The sequence below is a fragment of the Lissotriton vulgaris genome, chromosome 3_1, assembly GCF_964263255.1.
Source record: "Lissotriton vulgaris chromosome 3_1, aLisVul1.2, whole genome shotgun sequence".
In the NCBI taxonomy this organism is placed as follows: domain Eukaryota; kingdom Metazoa; phylum Chordata; class Amphibia; order Caudata; family Salamandridae; genus Lissotriton; species Lissotriton vulgaris.
In genome coordinates, this window is record NC_141689.1 from 1840852829 (window position 1) to 1840871779 (window position 18951).

Genomic DNA, 18951 nt, shown 5'->3' on the forward strand with positions numbered 1-18951 from the left:
ACATCACTCAGGGGCACCACTCAGGGGCACCACCACATCACTCAGGGACACCACCACATCACTCAGGGACACCACCATACCACTCGGGGACACCACCACACCACTCGGGGACACCACCACATCGCTCAGGGACACCACCACATCACTCAGGAGCACCACCACATCACGCAGGAGCACCACCACATCACTCAGGAGCACCACCACATCACTCAGGGACACCACCACATCACTCAGAAACCAACCACGGCCCGTGGAGGGAGTTACGGTGGGGCAGAGAGACAGGGCTGGGAAGGGGCAGAGTGGGGTGTGCTAATAACCGGAATATGGATAATGGACGTTAGTAAACAATTTAATAAATAAAACAAATTTAGTAGCGCGCCCTGTATCGCAAAATGCAATGCAGCCCACGCTACGAAATTCATTTTATTTAATAAATTGTTTACTTACCTCCAATTCTCCATATTCCGCTTTTTAGGACCCCCTACCCTGCCCATCCCCGCCCCCCCTTTCTACCCCACCGGAACTCCCTCAGAGGCCCAGCTGTCAGGAACACCACCACATCATTCAGGGACACCACCACATCACTCGGGGACACCACCACATCACTCGTGGACACCACCACATCACTCGGGGACACCACCACATCACTCAGGGGCACCTCTCAGGGGCACCACCACATCACTCAGGGACACCAGCTCATCACTCAGGGACACCAGCTCATCAGTCAGGGACACCACCACATCACTCAGGGACACCACCACATCACTCAGGGACACCACCACATCACTCAGGGGCACCACCACATCACTCAGGGACACCACCACATCACTCAGAAACACCACCACATCACTCAGGAACACCACCACATCACTCGGGGACACCACCATATCACTCAGGGACACCACCACATCACTCAGGGGCACCACCACATCACTCAGGAACACCACCACATCAATCAGGGGCACCACCACATTAATCAGGGGCAACACCACATCACTCTGGGACACCACCACATCACTCTGGGACACCACCACATCACTCTAATACACCACCACATCACTTTAATACACCACCACATCGCTCAGCCCAACTACATCATCACTCAGCACCACAACAGCACTGTCCTTGCTTGCTATCAATAAGCATTGCCATAGCCAATAGGACTCGCATTAGGAAAGTGTAAGCTATTGGCTTTGTGAAGAACAATGCTATTAATTTATATATTTTCAAAGCCAACACATTAAAAATGGTGTCATTTACAATACCAATAGCTCACACTTTCCTAATGCAAGACCTATTGCATTGCAAATGCTTGTTTTATTTTGCAAAGTTTGTGGCAAAATCAACACTCCTGATGTTCCTGCACTGTTGGATTGCAAAACATGTGGGATGCTTATTAGGCCTTGATTGAGTGATCAAGAATAACACTACTTAGAGGGCTGAGAATGTTACAAAAGTAGTCCAGGCTGTTTAAGGCACACTGTTGTCTTCCAGACTTTGCTGTCACTACGGGTCTCTTTTAGGGGTCACAGAGAAATACTCTCTTCTGATGTCATAGCGTCTCCAAACTATGCTCTGAATTTTTGAGTTGTTTGGCTGGAGGGATAATCTTTATGCGAATTAGGCTAGCAGAACAATCTTATTACCAAATGTGTCATAATCGTTGTTATGCTTCTTTAGATAATTGATCTCCTATTGAAGAAGTGAAAGCATCCATGGCTGCTTCAGATCTAATAGCGGCTAAGGGCTTTTAAAGTATGCCCCTGTATGATGCATATGCTCCAGTTTTTTTTAACTGAGGTTTCTTCTATTCCTGTGCTTTTGAGTATGATTACCTTTGCAATCAGGAGAAAATAATGTACACGATTTTGAACTGCAATTACACTATAGCCTTACCATTTAGGTATAAAAATCAATGTACCAAGAATTCTTGATTACTCCATGGCACTTGCGATTGTCACAGATTCCCACACTACTAACCCCATTTTAAATTCTAAAATAGTCAGAAAAATACCCTAAAAATAGTAAGAAACCTATGGTAACAAATTGCAACCTCTTGACGTATAGCTTGACAATGCAGCTGTCTGCAAGACAGACTCTTACCAATATACATTGATTGGAATTTGACGCTACTCAGATTACCCTCTCACTTCATTCTATTAGCTAGTTGATGTATTCACATTATAGGAAGTGCTTCCATTGACATGCATGAAAACAACACTAAATCATGACACAGTTTGTGACATTCAATTTTTTCTCCACTATATGCATTGTATAGAGAAAACAGTTCGTTTTGCAACTTTTTTCCCACCACTGGCAAAGGCATTAATATTGCAATCTGCATTTTTGCATGCAATTCATGTAGAAGGCATTTGTTAATACCTTTGTTTACTGGCGTCTGCACATTGTAGCTAGACCTTTGGCTTTGCAAATGCTTGTTTGTGAATCTGGCTCATGCCCGGTTACTCACCGGTAATAACCATTACTCCGAGTCCTGGTCTCCCCGTCCCATTCCTGATGAAGTGAGCAGCTAGTCTGCTCTACAGAACCCCTACCTAGCTGAGCTGTTGGCACTTCCCCCTAGGATGACGTCACCATCACGTGACTACAAAAGGGGGAAGTGCCGGAAGAAACATCCTGAAAATACCAAAGACAACAGAATGAAACACATACAATCACCCACAGACACCCCAAATCAGGGAGGGAGGGAAGGGCTCAGGAATGGGACGGGGAGACCAGGACTCGGAGTAATGGTTATTACCGGTGAGTAACCGGGCATTACCTCCTCGTCCTGTCTCCCCGTCCCATCCCTGATGAAGTGAGCCCATACCCAAGCACACGGTGATTGTAAGAAAAAAACAGACCAGAATAATGCCAAAAAACAGGTCCATTTTAATCCACAAAAAGAAGTACAAATCATAAATCATGTACAGCAGACAGGACAGAAGCCCCAAAGGCAGCAGAGGCCGCCATCCCCAACTCCAAACGATAATGGGCAACAAAAGTGTGGGGAGAAGCCCATGTGGCAGCATTGCAAATGTCCCTCAATGAGGCGAACAGGGAATCCACTTTACGAAAACCAGCCGTACGCTCCAAGTAGACGATGAGAGCCCTCAGCACATCCAGCGAATGGAGGAGCACCTCCTCAGGAGAAGAAGGAACTGGAAAAAACACAGGGAGAACAATATCCTCCTGACAGTGAAAGGAAGAAACCACCTTGGGAAGAAAGAACTGACTCGGACGTAGAATGACCTTGTCAGTGCAGAAGCGTAAGAAGGGGGGAGAAGCCATCAGCGCACCAATCTCACCAACCCTCTGCCCAGAAGTAATGGCCACCAGGAAAATAACCTTTGCAGAAAGGAACTTCAGGGCCACGGAGTCCAAAGGCTCGAAAGGAGGACCCGTCAAAGCCCGCAGAACCAAGGGAAGATCCCAAGGAGGCACAGGTGAACGGGAAACAGGACGCTGAAGCAAGAAACTCCACAGAAGGCGAGACACCAACGGGGAGACAGAGGAGACAGAGGAACCCCGAAAGGCAAGAATGGCAGCCCACTGCGCCCGCAGGGAAGAAACCGCAAGTCCCAGGACGAAACCATCCCGCAAGAAGTCAAGCATCCTCACGGCCACACAGGAGGCAGAAGACAGACCCTTCCCCAGACACCAAGTGGAAAAACTCTTCCAGTGGCGGGCATAAGACTTCAAGGTGGAAGGACGCCTGGAAAGCTGAAGACATTGGGCAACCTCCATCGAGCAACCCAAATCCAGCAAACTCAACCTCTCAAGTGCCAAACCCCCAGCCGGAGGCGTCGCAGGGAGGCAAGACTGAGAAGAGGAGCCCGCAGGGGGGAGGGAGACAGGGGAAACCTCCAATGAGGGCAAACGGCAAAAGTCAGCAGAAGGGGAAACCAAGACTGCCGAGACCACTCTGGAACCACCAGGAGAACCTCCGCCCGATCCAAACGAATCTTCCGGAGGACCCTCGGAATTAACGCAAACGGAGAGAAGGCAAACAGCAGACCCCCCGACCAAGGAATCGAGAAAGCATCCGTCGCCCAAGCCAATGGAGACGGAATGATGCTGCAAAACAGCGGAAGAAGGGCGGAATCCTCCGAGGCAAAAAGATCCAGCCAAGGAAGGCGGAACCGGAGGACAATCTGCCCGAACAGAACCGGGGACAGACAGAGGGACACCGAGGAGGGGAACACCCTGCTCAAAGTATCCGCAGGCCCATTCTCCTTCCCCGGAAGATAGACCGCCGTCAGAGACAACAGATCCGACTCGGCCCAAAGGCCGATCTCCTGGGACAGGAGAAAGAGAGAATGACACATGCCCCCCAGGTGATTCACATAGGATCGAACCACCTGATTGTCGGTCTGCACAGAGACCGCCCGACCCCGAAGGAGAGGAGCGAACCAAAGGAGAGCAAGCCAGACCGCCCTCAACTCCTTCCAGTTCGAGGACTGGAGGGACTCGAACCGGGACCACGGACCCTGACCCTTGGAAGGACCCAGAACAGCCCCCCATCCCAACGCACTCGCATCCGTGGACAACACGACCACAGACTGAGGGGTTTCTATACATTAATAAGGATTGCTCATAAAATGAGAGGCAGAGTCCGTGGTGTCCGATTCAAAAGGGCTTTAATGCAATAGCTCGAGCTACTGGAGAATCGGGTTCCATCACCACTAAGGTTCAGGAAGGATCGTCATCTAAATCTTTATTCACATAACACATTATATATAGTTAAACATACATTGCATTGGATAGAGAAGGCGGAGCGCTCCAGGCGGAGTAAGTGAAAGAGAGAGATAAGAACACATGGGCGTGAAAGAAAGCGTGTAAGGAGGCGTTCACGTGGGTGTTCACTTCGATGAGTCATAGGTGTGTCATAGGTGGGTGGATGCATAGAGGAGGTCTGCATGGTCAGCAGGAACCTTTACTTACCCTACTTGTGCGCGCAAAACTAGTCATGACGTGAAATTGACGTGTAACTGGGGAGAGCTGGGGGGAGCTGACTTTAGCACTAGTAGGGGAGTCTGGGATGTCAGAACGACCTGCACCTTTGGCATATCTGATATCTTGTGTTCGGAGGATGTATTGTCTGAAGTAAAGGTCGCTCGAGCAAAGGCTGCTCATCACTAAATGCTAGTGTGTGCATATATTTCTTCGTGCATTGCGTGGGGCCATGGGCCTTCTATGGAAACGGGTTCAGTAAATCACTTGCATGGAGACAGAAAGGCTAGGCCCTATCTTCTGCAGGCGGAATATGTTTACCCCTTTCACTCGACTGGAATGTGTTTTCTGTGGAGCTGAGCAGATAACTGTAGGCAAAATACTGTCTTTGGCAGGCCAGGCTGGGCACCTCTCGGCTGAGCAGGAAGTAAGGGAGAGGTCAGGGATACATAACTAAACTGCAGCTTTCAGAGTCAGAGGAGGCTCGGAGCCTGAATTCGGGTCCTGGCTCGGCTGTGCCACAAAAACGTGTGCATCTCGACTTTTAAACGTGTACCATGTAAATGCATTGGCAACATAGGTCTCAGTGCAGAATTAACGTTTCATTCATGGAGGGCCTAATAACTGACATGCTAACATTGGACGGAAATGCAGAGGCATTATTATTACAGGCATAGGAAGGGAATTACATGATGACATGGACATACATGGGGCATAGGTACATGTATAGGGTGCGAGTGGGGGACACACTGGCCACGTAAAATCTCTATTTCCTCATTCCCTCCTTGTCCCCTACTGTGCCCTTTAGGACACGTCTATATTCATGAGACCATCTATTTGTTCATATAGCATCATTTGCTCGTCTTTTTTCATTTGTGCACGTGAACGTGAACGTGGACGGGGAATACAGGCAGTGGCACACAAGCCGCAAATCGCTGGGCCACATTGCAGACAGAGACAGCAACTGAATACTACGAGCAGTATTATTCCCAGGAAGGACAATACTGTCCAACCCCATCCCGTTATTACACTCCAGAGCCAACCTGACCAAGACCATGGGTCTTGATGCATTTCACGGGCTATCTTGTGGAGTCTCGTTATTGCTGCATACACTGATGGCGCGTTATTTGGAATAAACACACAACAACTGGAGCCGATCACTCTACAAGCCCCGCCCCTATCGGCCAGGATGACGTCAAGAACAAGGCGGTTCTGAAGAACAACAAGTCTCATAGCAGACTGTTCCTCTGTCAAGTTACCTAAGGCAGAAGTAGTCTCATTCACTACTGCTTCCAGAGTTCTTGTCAATCTGCGTATCAATTTACTATTTTGGACGGGACCTATGAACCAGAAATATCCTTTAATGAAATCTTTATATTGTTCCCACGCTGTCTCAGTCTGATCGACAACTGGGGAATCGATCTCCCTCTTGTGTCTAACATGTACTAGTCGTGAGTCTCGATGATAATGGGATGGGGCTAGAAAAACAGGTGGCAGTAGGAACGCTATATAACACGTCCCACCCCAGTCTAAGGGCAGACGTACATAGGCCGTCTGACTGCAAATGAAATAGGAATGGCGGGAAGCTCTAAAAGTAGACTTTCCTTTATCATTGAATTCGACCACAGTATTACAATCACTGTGTCCTAGGTGCACTGAACCATTCTTTCTAACGCATAATTCACCTTGTACTGGTAAAACTGTTATGAACGGTGAACCTATATTTGTCTCGGACTGGACGTTTAGAATCATGAGGTTAAGGGAAACATTTCCTAATTCGTACACTTCATTTTCTAGATCTGTTCCTTTCCTTTGGGGAAAACCATCTTTGTCGGGGAAACATGCCTTGTTCATTACTATATTCAGGTCCCCCCAAATCCATTCACTCTGGGAATCTGTAAACTTTCTGTCTTGTGTTGATGACATTAAAGCAAACCATGCTCCGCACGAACCATTGTGCGAAAACGGATAAGGAAAAAGAGGCAGAACTCCCTTCGTTTTCTGATAAGGTGGGAGTCGGCCACATACCCAGCAATTCGTTACATTGCTGGCCTGGTGAGAATGGTGTAACATGCGAATAAAAGTATTGTTGCGCAGTGCTAGTCGATAAGACAATTCATGGGGTGGCAGGTCACTGAATGTGTGCTCTACAGTGTCATTGAAGGAAGAATGTATATGTGAATAAAGAGGAGGAAAGAAAACATGTAGCGTCAAGCTTATACATATAATCGATATACTTAGAAAAAACATAATGATCAGAGTTACTATGCATCTGCTGCGTAAGTTTTTGCAGTATTTTTCTTTCATCTCTCTCTGCCTATCTCTCTGTCTATTCGGGTCTACGATCTTATACATGTCAGGAACCTGTCTAACCGCTTCACCCGAGGGGGACTTAAACAATTAAACGCTGTCTGACTTACTAGACTGTAGTTTCAGTTTGTACTCCTGTTGCGGAGTCTTTTCTAGCAAAGGGAGTTTCGAGTCACTGTTATCTGGGCAGTCCTTAGTGCCGTTTACTGATCCAAGTCCATGGAAGCGTTTCACGTGGTGGGCATGAATCCAGCCCTTTCTTCCCTCGACCTTGACGGCAGTCCTCGTCGTTAGTAGTACCAGCTTCGGTGCGCGCCAGCGGCGCTCGAGAGGACTTGAACGATCAAAATTCCAAATAAAGACGGTGTCCCCAGGGACAATCGAGTGTTCTTTCACCTGGGTGTTGTCGGGGAAGGCGGCTGCAACCTGTGAACGACAAGAAAGGAGTGCAGACATCAAGGAAGCCAGGTAATCTGTCAGCATATTACTGTCAACATCAGTTATTCTTTTTGGCATAGGCGTACCCCACATATTCGGTGGTCTACCAAAAACCACCTCATACGGGGACAGTCCTGTTCTGGAATGAGCTACCATACGCATGTAAAAGAGGGCAACTGGCAAGGCTACCATCCAATCCACGCCTTTTTCTGCACAGACCTTCGCTAACTTAGTTTTGAGTGTCTGATTGTGTCTCTCAACGAGACCTGCTGCCTCTGGGTGTCGTACGCAATGGAATCTCCATTGGTACCCTAACAGAAGGGATACTTGTTTCATCAGTTCAGAAGAGAATGGTTGACCGTTATCTGAGTACACGACACGGGGCAAGCCGTATCGCGGAAAGAATTCTCGGACCAACTGCTTGGCAGTGGTCACAGCAGTGTAATCTGGGACTGGGTACGCTTCTGTCCATCTAGATAGTGCACATACAACTACGAGGACGTACTTGTATCCTCGACATCTGTCCATCTGAATATAATCCATCTGGAGGACTTCAAAAGGGTGTTCAGGAGGATGAAATCCACCTTGTTCCACGGGAATGCCTTTGCCTGGATTGAACTGACAACAGATCATGCAGGTACGCACTTTCTGTTTTGCTGCTGCACGCAGGTGCTTGTTGAACCAGATATTCTGTAAACTGTCTAACATGGCCTTTTCTCCTAAGTGTGCTGGACTATGTGCTGTATTTATGATAACTTGAACCATGGAGTCAGGGAGAAACCATGTGGCTTTGCCTTTTGTCATCCAACCCTGGTCTGTCTGGACCCCTCCTTGTTCAGTCCATTTCTTTATTTCGTCTGGAGTGGCATGTGTCTGAATGTCGAGTACATCTTGTGAGGGATCCCTGACTGTCATGCAGTTTGTCAGTGATGGTGCTTCTGTCTTTGTCGTGTCAGTGGGAATGTCTGTTGGAGTCTGGGCTGTAAGTTTAGCTGTTCGATCTGCCAGGTCATTACCCTGGGAAATGGTGTCTGTGACTTTAGTATGTGCTTTGCACTTCATGATGGCTACGGCTGTAGGCAAGTGTATTGCGTCTAACAGAGCCTGAATGAGGGGACCATGCTGAATTTTGGCCCCATGAGAGGTCAGAAAACCTCTCTCCTGCCAGAGGACTCCGAAGTCGTGAACGACTCCGAAGGCATACTGTGAATCTGTGTATATGTTCACTTTCAAGTTCTTGGCTCGTATACAGGCTTGTGTCAGAGCGATGAGCTCTGCTGCTTGGGCTGACAGCGTGTCAATTCGTTGTGTCTCTATGACTTCAGTATCAGTGGTCACTGCATATGCGGCCACTAACTCTCCTGTGCTTGTTCTCATGCATGAACCATCTACATAAAGTGTCAGGTCTGGGTCGGGTAGTGAAATGTCTGTCAAGTCTTGTCTCGGCTTCGTTACGGTATTAACTACTTCCACACAGTCATGTGGTGCAGGGTCTGCTGTGCTTGAGGGCAAGAGTGTAGCAGGGTTCAGGGTATTGCATCGTCTGATCTCTATGTGTGGCTGGAAAAATGACAGTTCATATCCTGTCAGTCTTGCTATAGTCAGGTGTTGAGTCTGAGTCCTGTTCAAGAGAACTTCCACTGAGTGTGGAACCTGTACTGTCAGGGGGTGTCCTAACACGATGGAATTGCTTTGTCTGATTGCTAGAGCTGTTGCTGCAACTGATTTTAGGCACGCAGGCAGAGCCTGGGCCACTGGATCCAATGTACTAGAAAAATAAGCACAAGGCTTGTGTTTTCCTGCTTGATCTTGTGTAAGGACAGATAATGCTGTACCTTCGCGTTCAGTGACAAAAAGTGTAAAAGGCTTGCTGTAACATGGAGTCGCTAAAACTGGTGCTTGACATAGAGCTTTTTTCAATTCATCAAATGCGAGTGTATGTTATTGAGTCCAGGGGAGGACAGTCGAAGACGCTGCCTCCTGTGTTGTCAACTGTATGAGTGGCTTGGCTAGATATGCATACTGGGGAATCCATTGTCTGCAGTAAGAAGTGAGGCCAATGAAGGCCCGTACCTCCTTTTGTGTCTTGGGCTGTGGAAGATGTGCAATTAACTGAATGCGGTCTGGTGTCAGCTGTCTACCCCTCTTGGACAGCAAGTGTCCAAGGTACACCACTTGCTGGGCACAGAATTGTAACTTTGAAGGAGACACTTTGTGCCCCTTGTCTGCCAAAAAATACAAGACTGTCAGTGATGCACGTTCACAGTCTCGTTCTGTTCGTGCTGTGATCAAGAGATCGTCCACATATTGGAGCAGTGCGGTGTCAGTAGGCATGTGAATACTGTCTAGTTGTCTTTTCAATGCTTGACTGTAAATACTAGGACTTTCTGTGAATCCTTGAGGAGCCCTCGTAAATTTAAAGCTGCGTCCATTTAAACAGAATCCAAAGAGGTACTGGCTCTCGGGATGGATTGGGACACTAAAGAAGGCGTTCTTGAGATCGATTACAGTAAAGAACGTCGCTTCGGAATCAATCGCAGTCAGTAATGAAGAAATGTCTGGGACCACTGGGTACTGGGGTATTATACATTTGTTCAGTTCTCGGAGGTCAATCACTAGTCTGTAGACCGGTGATGCATTTGGGTCAGTTCGTTTAAGAATAGGAATGATAGGAGAATTACATACATTGGAGTCAGTTTCTACAACCACTCCCTGTGCAATAAGTTCATCAACAATTTTCAGTAATGCTACTACAGCATCAGGTGGTAACTTGTATTGTCGGATTCGTGGCAGTACAACTCCTTGTTTGAGAGTGACACGGTGTGGCGTAATGTGCATGTAACCTACATCAGTCGGACCTTGTGCCCATAAATGCTGTGGTACATTCTGGAGTCTGGGATCAAAATCTCTCAACACATAATGTCCTTTAAAATCACGTAAAAACAATCTCACTCCTTCCGGAGAACAACAAATCACTGCTCCTAGTTCTTTCAATGTCTTTATACCAAGCAAGTTTTCTGGACATGAATTAGTAAGTAACAAGTCTGTAGTGCGGGACAATGGACCGACTCCTAGGGAAACTGTCTTTGACACTTCGTTAACAATAGTCTTTCCTGAAAATCCCAGGGCAATATTCTGTGAGCCTGAGAGGGGTGCCCCTGGAACCTCGTCATGACTGATGGTAGTTCTGCTCGCCCCTGTGTCAATTAAAAAATTTCTGTCTTTTCCCAATACACAACTATGTACATAGGGACCCTCTTGATCTACAGGAACCTCAATAAGGGGCAAGCCAACCTCCCTCTCTAGGCTATTTCATGAGTACTGTTGATATTCTGGATAGTCTGACTGTGCGTACTGGTACATTTGTTGCGTGACATGTTGTGTGGCAGCAATGGGTTGCGGTGTAGCTACTGTCTGTTGCGAGTTCTGTGGCGTTTGCGTGTTCTGCGGGATGTTATCCTGTCTAGGAGGACGCGGTCTTTCTTTTGTCTTGCCTGTAGCTATGTTGTGTTTCAGGACTGCACATTCATTCACATAGTGACCTGGTTGCTTGCAATAATTACAGTTCCCTTTAATAGGTGCCGTGCCCTTTTTATGGCCATCAGCTGGTACTGATTGTGCAACTAGTACTTTCATTTTCGTATCTTTCATGCGTCTCTTTTCGTGTTCCTGTTCCTCTCTAAGTCTGTTCTGGTGGTACTGTAACATTTGTAACATTTGGGAAGGGCTATTTGCTTGCCAGGTACTCTCAACCTTCTGTACTCTATTTTTGATCGGGGGGAAGGAATTCTCTACTAATTTGCTCACAAAAAGATGTGGGTACGATTCACTATTTGTCTTAAGGCCACTATTAATAATAAAACATTTTTCGAATCTAGAATAAAAATCACTAGTGTCTTCATCTGGTTTCTGTTTACAGGCTGAAATAGCATCCCAATCTTCCTTTTTAGTGACTAATAATCTCGGCAAGACCTGTATCAATAATTCAGGTAGTGCTTTAGCTTTGTCCCCAAGACCAACACCAGGGCCTCGAAGTTTGTCTTCATCTTCCAATTCTGTCCAACTGATCTTTTTCTCTCCCACCTCCCAATCTTTTTCTTTAAGCTTTTCGTAAATGCCTGCTGGTAACAGTACTTTTAATAATTTAATGATGTCAGCGTATGCGTAATCCCCTATGCGGAGAATGTCTTTTAATTCACGGTGGAACCCCCCGGGTCTTTATCATGACAGGGCAGTAATTTTTTCATTTCCAGTATTTCTATTTTCGTCAAGGGTGTGTAAACGTATACTCGTTGAAGCTCATTGGTTGCATTTCTAACGGGATGTACTTCTCGTAGGGGGTTCTGTCTGTCTATGTGGAAGGTCTTTCTGACGCGGTGTGGGGCAGGAATCAAGTGCGTGGTCAGAAAAGTCAAGTACTTATGTCGTTGGTCTAGAATGACATTAATTAATTCGGTACCTAGGCCTCTCCATCTCTCTAGGAGTAAATCGTCCTGTAATTTATACAAGGGACCTGGATCAGAATGCTGGCTCTCGTACAATGTGATCAGATGTTGAACCATGTAAATACCAGCTAAACGCTGTTCTTCCAGAGGAAGGCTTAAAAATGTTTGCGCCACCACGTCATCATTATATATATTAGAATTACAAGCCCATTGAACGGCTGACCGGGCTAGTTCCTGTTCATGCATAGTACGAGGTTCACCGCCCCCTACTCGTCTTTTCAGTGCATTCTCAGTAGCTTGGAATAGGTGTTCGAGGGAATATCTTTCTGGTATGGGAGGGCCATGTTTACTGTAATCTAGGCCTTTAGGCCTGTCAAACTGTCTTGCTCTACCTACGTAATTCATTTTATCCATTTCCTCTGTTTCTGGCTCATCCTCTCCAGAGGCTAAGTCGTCCTCTTTCTCGTCTGACTCTTTCCTGTGTGCGTCTGACTTATTCCTGTGTAAGTTCAGAATTTCTTTACGAATTTTCCTGTACATACATTCTATCTTTGACATTGTATCATGTTTACCGGCAGCTATGTTGTCACTCCAATCAATCATACCTTTAGTTACTTCTTTATCTGGCTGGTCTTGTTCCCTAATCAGACAATTAATCAAAAATCGTAAAAGCATGCATTGAACCTCCACCTTCCTTTGTGCCATGGCCTCATGTATACTTTCGGGTCCCTCCCCCGTTCTAATGAAATGGTATATTTTGTCTAGATGGCTCTTCATGCCTGGTAATGTGATCAAATAGTCTGCAACGCGTCTTAATCGTACTGAGTACATGAGCATTGAGCCTACACCTGGTACGGGATCATATATACAAGATGTAAGCGTTATATTCTGTTTAAGTGATGTTGCTGTCATTTTTGGCGTTCGTTGTAGTGCTAATTCTCGTAGTGTTCGTGATGGTGGCGGTGTGTGCAGTATATCTGTGGTGGGCCCCCCTCCCACTGCCCATTGACTTGAGTCGTCTTTCACTGTCAGTGTCACTACTGGTGTGGGTTGATCCTGTGATACGGGCGGATGGCAAAAAGGATTGTTAGGATTGTTGCCAGGAGGAGGAGGGGGAGGAAAATCTGCATTAACATAATCCGGAGCGGCGTCTTCTAAATAAGAGGAAAGAAAAATGTCCGCGGCTGTCTGTTTATGACTACGTACTTTGGTCGGGATCAGTGGTGGCGGCAAATTACTGGGTACTTCCGGGGTCACTTTAGATAGTCCTTCGGCGAGGACGGGATACATGCCTTTAATAAGGGCATTTCTTTGTCTATCTACTTGTTCTGCCTTAAACCGTTCACCTTCTTCCTTTAGCTCTTTTTCTCTAGCTTTTTCTGCTGCTTCTTTACTTCTCTCTGCTTTGTTGATTTCTTTCTCTGATCTCCTATGCGCTTCTTTACGCCATAACTCTATGGCATCTTTCTGGGACTGTCTAGCTTTCTTTTTCCACAGTGCTTCCTCTACTCTCATGATGCAATCAGCATCCCATGTCCCTGAGACAGGCCATCTATATTTCTCTTCCAGATCCTTCGTGTAATCTACCCATAAGTCTAAAAACAGTATGGCATCTAGCCCATGCTTTTGGTACATAAAATGACCAGTAGTGTCCCTAGGCGGGACGGGAACTGCCTCTTCGAGTATCCCTTTCCTGGTTCCTATCTGACGTAATTTCGGAAACAGTGGCATGTTGGAACAAATTTGAACGAAAACACAATATACACAAAAATAGACTGGAAACAATCATTCATACTACGACATTAAAACATTAAAAACAGATACATCCTAACTAGTACATAGAAAAAACACAATCCTGAAAAACTTGTTTACTTTATGCACTGCAAAAACAGTACAGCCATACCGGTCTCGTAAAGAGACACGTCTTTACCGCAACCACCTGAATGGACACGTCTTTACCGGATCTGTGTACCCAGACCCGTCTTTACCGGGCTCAAATAAATGAACCCGTCTCTATGCGTTCCCAATAACGGTACTCACCGGGAAGCAAAACTGAAGGCCTCGGAAACTCGATACTGGACTGGACTGCTACGGCTTCTGGTGCTGCGCATGCGCCTCGGAACAGGTGGGCCTCGGGATACCTCAGACCTTGCTCTCTCAGCTTGGGCTCTGGTCGGGATGGTCCGCAATCCTCACCGCCTCGTGTGGATGCCTGGTCGCAGTCTCCGTCTCCTCCGTGGGCCTGAGGGAGTAGGCAGGAAGTCCCGCTGTCGTGTACACTTGAAGTCCGTCATGGCTATAGAAGGGGTAGGGGGCTGGACCTACATCGCCGGCGCGTGGGGAAGGGGACTCGTCCCTATTCGGGCGCCAGATTAATGTGGTAAATAATTAATTACCCTGTCGGAGTTTCTATATATTAATAAGGATTGCTCATAAAATGAGAGGCAGAGTCCGTGGTGTCCGATTCAAAAGGGCTTTAATGCAATAGCTCGAGCTACTGGAGAATCGGGTTCCATCACCACTAAGGTTCAGGAAGGATCGTCATCTAAATCTTTATTCACATAACACATTATATATAGTTAAACATACATTGCATTGGATAGAGAAGGCGGAGCGCTCCAGGCGGAGTAAGTGAAAGAGAGAGATAAGAACACATGGGCGTGAAAGAAAGCGTGTAAGGAGGCGTACACGTGGGTGTTCACTTCGATGAGTCATAGGTGTGTCATAGGTGGGTGGATGCATAGAGGAGGTCTGCATGGTCAGCAGGAACCTTTACCCTACTTGTGCGCGCAAAACTAGTCATGACGTGAAATTGACGTGTAACTGGGGAGAGCTGGGGGGAGCTGACTTTAGCACTAGTAGGGGAGTCTGGGATGTCAGAACGACCTGCACCTGTGGCATATCTGATATCTTGTGTTCGGAGGATGTATTGTCTGAAGTAAAGGTCGCTCGAGCAAAGGCTGCTCATCACTAAATGCTAGTGTGTGCATATATTTCTTCGTGCATTGCGTGGGGCCATGGGCCTTCTATGGAAACGGGTTCAGTAAATCACTTGCATGGAGACAGAAAGGCTAGGCCCTATCTTCTGCAGGCGGAATATGTTTACCCCTTTCACTCGACTGGAATGTGTTTTCTGTGGAGCTGAGCAGATAACTGTAGGCAAAATACTGTCTTTGGCAGGCCAGGCTGGGCACCTCTCGGCTGAGCAGGAAGTAAGGGAGAGGTCAGGGATACATAACTAAACTGCAGCTTTCAGAGTCAGAGGAGGCTCGGAGCCTGAATTCGGGTCCGGGCTCGGCTGTGCCACAAAAACGTGTGCATCTCGACTTTTAAACGTGTACCATGTAAATGCATTGGCAACATAGGTCTCAGTGCAGAATTAACGTTTCATTCATGGAGGGCCTAATAACTGACATGCTAACATTGGACGGAAATGCAGAGGCATTATTATTACAGGCATAGGAAGGGAATTACATGATGACATGGACATACATGGGGCATAGGTACATGTATAGGGTGCGAGTGGGGGACACACTGGCCACGTAAAATCTCTATTTCCTCAAGGAGGACCCGTCAAAGCCCGCAGAACCAAGGGAAGATCCCAAGGAGGCACAGGTGAACGGGAAACAGGACGCTGAAGCAAGAAACTCCGCAGAAGGCGAGATACCAACGGGGAGACAGAGGAGACAGAGGAACCCCGAAAGGCAAGAATGGCAGCCCACTGCGCCCGCAGGGAAGAAACCGCAATTCCCAGGACTAAACCATCCCGCAAGAAGTCAAGCACCCTCACGGCCACACAGGAGGCAGAAGACAGACCCTTCCCCAGACACCAAGTGGAAAAACTCTTCCAGTGGCGGGCATAAGACTTCAAGGTGGAAGGACGCCTGGAAAGCTGAAGACATTGGGCAACCTCCATCGAGCAACCCAAATCCAGCAAACTCAATCTCTCAAGTGCCAAACCCCCAGCCGGAGGCGTCGCAGGGAGGCAAGACTGAGAAGAGGAGCCCGCAGGGGGGAGGGAGACAGGGGAAACCTCCAATGAGGGCAAACGGCAAAAGTCAGCAGAAGGGGAAACCAAGACTGCCGAGACCACTCTGGAACCACCAGGAGAACCTCCGCCCGATCCAAACGAATCTTCCGGAGGACCCTCGGAATTAACGCAAACGGAGGGAAGGCAAACAGCAGACCCCCCGACCAAGGAATCGAGAAAGCATCGGTCGCCCAAGCCAATGGAGACGGAATGATGCTGCAAAACAGCGGAAGAAGGGCGGAATCCTCCGAGGCAAAAAGATCCAGCCAAGGAAGGCGGAACCGGAGGACAATCTGCCCGAACAGAACCGGGGACAGACAGAGGGACCCCGAGGAGGGGAACACCCTGCTCAAAGTATCCGCAGGCCCATTCTCCTTCCCCGGAAGATAGACCGCCGTCAGAGACAACAGATTCGACTCTGCCCAAAGGCCGATCTCCCGGGACAGGAGAAAGAGAGAATGACACATGCCCCCAGGTGATTCACATAGGATCGAACCACCTGATTGTCGGTCTGCACAGAGACCGCCCGACCCCGAAGGAGAGGAGCGAACCAAAGGAGAGCAAGCCAGACTGCCCTCAACTCCTTCCAGTTCGAGGACTGGAGGGACTCGAACCGGGACCACCGACCCTGACCCTTGGAAGGACCCAGAACAGCCCCCCATCCCAACGCACTCGCATCCGTGGACAACACGACCACAGACTTAGGGGGAAGGAGATCGAACCCCCCGGAAAGGGAGAGAGGAGCCAACCACCACTGGAGATCCGCCCGAATCCCCGGAGTGACAGGTATCAGAGTCTCGTAGTCCAAGGAGGCGGGATCCCAGTGAGACAGAACATGATGCAACAGGGGGTACAGATGCAGTCTGGCCCAAGGAAGGAGATGTAGAGTGGATGCCATCTCCCCCTGACTCCGCAACCAGAGACGGGCAGACACCTGCGACTGGGAAAGAAGCCATGAAAGGTGGCGAAACAAAGTCAACTGGCGCTCCTGGGAGAGGAACACCATGCCCAGGTCCATCCGGAAGAAAGCCCCCAGGAACTTCAGGGACTGAGAGGACACCAGGGAGGACTTCCGGTGGTTGATAAGGAACCCAAAGGAACCCAGCAGATGACACACCTGGGCCACATCCGACAGAGCCTGCGAAAAAGAGGGAGAGACAATCAACCAGTCATCCAGATATGGAAACACCAGCAGCCCCCTGGAATGAAGAATACCCACCAGAGGGGCCAGGAGCTTGGTGAACACCCTGGGCGCAGAGGACAGGCCGAAAGGCAGCACCCGGAACTGGTAGTGATGGGTCCCCACAGCAAAGCGCAGAAAATGCTGGTCGGCAGGATGGACAGAAACATGCAGGTATGCATCCATCAAATCCAGGGACGCCAGGAAGCCACCCGGAAGGACCAGAGGCAGGATGGACTGGAGGGTCACCATCTTGAAAGGGCGATGAACGACGAAGCGGTTGACACGCTTCAGATCCAGAACAGGACGAAGATCTGAAGTGTCCTTCTTGGAAACCAGAAAGAGGATTGAATAGCAACCCTCGCCCCTTTCCAGCGGTGGAACCTCCACAATAGCCTTCTTCTCCAACAGGAGTTGAACACCCATCAACAAAGCCACTCTTCGCATAGGAAGACGGGGCAGGGGAGTCTGAACAAAATCCGGAGGAGGAGGAGAGGAAAACTCTATCTGGCAACCTTCCGAAACAGTCTGAACTGCCCAGGCATCCGGAACCGACAACCACTGGGCGCGGAAGCACTGGAGTCGACCACCAACGGGCAAAGGCAGACAGTCATTGTGAAGAGGAGGAAGCGGGAGTGGCAACACTGGGAGCGGCCCGGGGCTTGGCACTTCCAGGGGCCCCCCGTCCACGACCCCTGCCTCGAAAGGGCTGAGAAGCGCCACGAGCAGGAGGCCCAAAAGCGCAACGATAACCAAATCCACGCCCCCGAGTAGGAGGACGGATCGGAGCCACCAGCTTGCGATTCTCCGCGGACTGCTTGACCATACCCTCCAGCTGAGGACCGAACACCTTAGAACCTACAAAAGGCAACTTAAGGAGGACCGACTTCTGTGAAGAGTCCGCCTTCCAGGAACGCATCCAAATATGACGCCGGGCAGCAATGGAAGCACCAGAAGCGGCGGCCGCCGCCCCCAAATTGTCGAAGGAAATGTCCGACAGGTAACGCACCTGCATCTCCATCAAAGACAGAAGAGGAGAGGCATCCTCGCCGTCGTTCAGCAGAACAGACAGAGACTGGAAGTCTTTAAGGAGCGACTGAACCATACAGTTGGAATATGCAGTCGCCCGGACAGAGAAATTAGAAGCAGCATAGGAACGCTTCACCGCCCCCTCAACGCGCTTATCCACAGCGTCCGCAGGAAGGGCGTCCTCAGAAACGACCAAACCCTGAGAGGAAAGGCCAGCCATCAAATTGTCCACTTTCACAGCCTGAGGGAATTCATCAGCAAAACCCTCAAGAGGGTAACGTCTGGACAGGAAACGAGGAAAAGAAGATTTGTCCACCTCCTTCCATTCGTGAGACAGCACATTACGCACAGCACCATGCAAAGGCAAAGAATCAGGAGCAGGCTGGACATACTGCGTAAAAAAGTCATCCTCAACAACAGCATCCGCAGGAGGAGAAAACCCCAAGTTGGACCTCACATGGGCAAACAGTTCAGTGAGCTCAGCACCTTGAACAAAACGACCACGGACACCCTCATCCTCACCAGGATCAACGTCATCCTCAGGAGCATCTTGTGGATCTAAAGAC